We start from the raw sequence: 4011 nt of genomic DNA on the forward strand, positions 1-4011 counted from the left end.
CCAAATCAAAAAAAAAAAAATCAAGACAAGAGTAAACAATAAAAGAACAAAGGCCAGCTCCCCAGTGGAGTCGCCAATTTGTGATGCAAGAAAGTGTTCCCTCTGTGGACAGAGGAAACCCCTTTAGCCCTAGAGTGGGTCTAGTCACAAACAAGGACAAATCGACAAAAATTTTCCTTAAATAGTTCAAGTTGGAGTCCTACCTCAACCGGTGGCCAATGGAGTTCCGTTGCGCTGCTCTAGCTTCCGCTTCCTTCTCCCGATGAGTAATCAACCTGAAACAATGCAAAGGAAATACAACAAAGCACGTAATCGGAACAACAATGATATATTTACTCATAACGTCGAGAATTCATGAGCTATCTAGTACATCACATATAAGACATAGGAAAACATCATTGATTGCATTGATTATGAAATAAGAGTAAGCTTACAACCAAAGTCTTGACGTCACAAGCCTTCTCAGGAGGGTCCAGCCAGCATGTTCCTCAAGCATTCACTCTTGAAGATGGATCTCCCAATACACAAGTCTCTCTCACTCACAAGTTTTACATAAGATCAAAGGCACTTCACAACCTTCCTCAAGCTATCAACAAACCCACACTTGTCACACTCACACCAACTATCTATCAAACTCACAGTATTATCAGCAACACTCCAAAGACTAAGAATTCCAAAACTAGAAGCTCATAGCAATGGTGAGAGTTTAAATAGGAGAAGGAGTCTCCATGAAAGGTGGGAGGATGAGCTTATCTCCAAGGAAGGTAGCACAAATGATGGAACAACCGTGCCAGAGAAAGGAGGGTGACATAAACTAGGCCAACAACCAGGTCTGGAGTCATCTGGAAGGCCGACTGTTGAAACAAACTCGCCCAAATTAGATCATCGTGGGCACATAACTGGTCTGTCGCGCTAACATTGCTATTGAATAGCGTATCTAGTCATGTCATCACGGGAAACTACAAGAGACAATTGCACTAGCACATGAAATTCGACCATCGCGGGAATCACGTGTACTTCTGCGATGGCAGCGCTTCTGGACTATTTTGGAGCGCCCATCAACGCGTTTATTTGGAAAACAGACGCGATGATGTAGAAACCTTTCGAAAAGTGGGTCATTTGGCAACATCAGAGAGCACTTGTCTAACATGAGCATGTACAACTTGGACACATGAGACAGTAGGAAGACTGGAGTGAAGACAATGACAAATTACTGTGTAACAGTCCTATTGCATGTACTCTCCTTGTTCATCCCATTTGTCATCGCATCATGTCTATTCATGTGCATGTGTCTGTAGTCACACATGACGAGTTGACATCAAATGCATAAACCTCCTACTCTACCATGATGCATGATCGTTTTCGGATGCAAGTGACTGGTAGAGAGGACAAGCTTACGAAACTGCTCGAGGCAAGTTTCGAGCTGGGATAAGGGCTCCGGGCACTACTAATGAAAACTGCGTAGAAGTCACTGGGAGATAGAGACGGGCATTCTATATCGGTAGTGACTTTTTGCGAGATCTGGCTCGACTAGAGGACAAATATGTGCAATTTTTGGGAGAAGAAGTGTGGGCTGCAGGAGGACTGGGTAGGCAGGATCTGTGCAATTTCTGGAGTGAGCAGGCAGCAGGAGCTTAGCAGCAAAAAATGTGCAGTTCCTGGAGGGAGCTCGTAGCGGGTTGTTGGCGCGAAAAACTCCATAGTCACTGGGGAGGCTGACCTATTGACCACCTTTGCGTAGTTTTTGAGCTAAGAGGACTACCAGGATTTAGAGGGCTTGCTCATGAAATCTGCACAGTTTTCTGGGTGAGCAGTCGGTCGGGTGAATAGTGATTGGCTGGGAAAACTACACAATTTTTTTAGGGAGACAGGGACGGGCACTGGATGTCTGTCCGACCTGTCTATGTAATTTTCTTAGTCACTGGAGCGGCATGGTCTACAGCCTTTGTGCAATTTTTGATGGGAGTCAATCCCAGGCTGACCACCCAGTCAAACTCTCTGGTTGACCAACAAGAGGGTTGATTGATGATCTTGCTGGAAACGCAGCTTGAAATGGCTTGCTAGGTGATTTTGTGTTGTTCTGATGATAGTCGATCGAGTCGATGACGGGGTGATGGTCTAGCTATGAGAGGGTGATCTAGTTGTCAGAATTTCAGCAAAATGACTAAGTGTGTGAGCGAGTGAAATGGTGCATACACGACCTTGCAAACACACACTCACATGACTTGACAACAAGATGCCTCAAAACATCAAGACGCACATGGCTCAACATGGCCGAACGATGGTGTGAGCGACAAGCACGACGCTTGTCATCAATCGTTGGATGACCACGACGATGCTTACGTGACAGTGTATATGACTCCGTGTGTGAATGCGATAGATGTTTACCTAGTGAACACAACACGTACACATCAAGTGAAGACCTTGTGCATAACCACAACATGGTCGCAAGTGAGACATTGATACCAACATACAAAATTTGGTCGTTGAACAATCAGGCAAGGTGGGTGCAAAAACTCACATGAGCTCACAGGGTGAACCCAAGGGCATGCAAATATCAAGTAAAACTCTCAAAGGAGGCTCCAAAATTGGATGCGGGCCAAAATTTTGGAGGGTGTTGCAGCTCCTACAACACATGGTGACACACTGGTAGAACTCCAACTTCTCTATTTTGGTTCATTGATAGCACAATGCCTTGGTATTTCGGGGAGTATTGAATCATTGTGTGGGTTGCTTTGGTTTCCCCACTTACCCCATGGACAGACACAGTTCACCATTTTCCAACTCAGTCAAACACAAAAAAAAAATCAGCGTGATCATAGTGTTTTGAATTGGGGAGGGTAGTTTGGCTCATGAGTTGAAAATTTTCACAGTATAAGTTTTCATCTCTAGTGTTTCTTTGCTGCCAACAGGCCTAGACAGTACCTCGACAAAGTCATGCAGGAACACATGCATTTCTCGTGACTACCAGCGAGTGTGGTCAGTACCCCAGTGGAGTTTCATGCTTCAACTCTCTCCGCGCGAAGCCTTTCTCCTCTTTCACCTTTGTATTTTTTCAAGAGGGTTGTGCATTGGCACTTATGTGTTTTTTGGAGGAAGAGGGATCCCAACTTATTGAGAGTTCCTTCAGAGAAGCATATAAGAACTCTGACATAGGTTTGCTAGTTTAGATATTTCCCCTTCTCCATTTCTACTAGTTGGATGAGCTTGAATACATAGAGCAGAAGGTTGAGTACAAGCATGGATTTTCCTAGTGTGGAGATAGGTTCATCGTTGGACCAAAGCTCCCCTTGTAGACAACTCATATTTTTTGTCAAGACTTCATCGGCTAGAGGTTACAACCAGGAACAGAGAATACAGATGCAAGACTGGCCAAGTCCTGTAGTGTCACAAGTCTCTTAGATTTCATCTACATACTCATTCAATATCCAAAACTCAGTAGATGGAAACACTTATTTCTGGAAAACAAAAATAGCAAGGTATCAATAAAAAAAATAAAAATTGAAACAAAAATAGTAAGCAAAGCGAACACAATAACAAACAAGCAAAGAAAACAAGAAAACAAACTAAACCAATTCAGCAAGCAAACAAAATAAACCAATTCAGCAAGCAAACAAACATGCAAACTACAAAGAAAAGAAAAGTGAAAAAGAAAACACTAATCCTACTCCTATGCTAAACGGCCGGGGTTACATGAAATGAAATTTCCATGGAAGCCACCATAGGTGTACCCAACCTGCAGTCACAAATTAAACTAGACAAAAAATAGTGTGCAACAGAACATGCAAAAATTTAAAAAACTTTCACACGAGAGAGAATGTCTCGCTTGTGGGAGAAAGAATGTGTCACAACCACCTAACACACATTCTTACCTCTTTCATGACTACCATTTTTCAACAAACCTTGGAGGCCTCTTGCGAGTGTGTGTTGTTCTGCACCAGGTTTCTTAGCAAGTGTGAGGAAGGACCAAAGCTTGTTACCTACAACATGACTCGTCAAGTAAGATTGTTC

Source organism: Pinus tabuliformis, chromosome 5_1 (genome assembly GCF_031772625.1).
Source record: "Pinus tabuliformis cultivar Carrire ecotype Pingquan chromosome 5_1, CPIR1, whole genome shotgun sequence".
NCBI lineage: Eukaryota > Viridiplantae > Streptophyta > Pinopsida > Pinales > Pinaceae > Pinus > Pinus tabuliformis.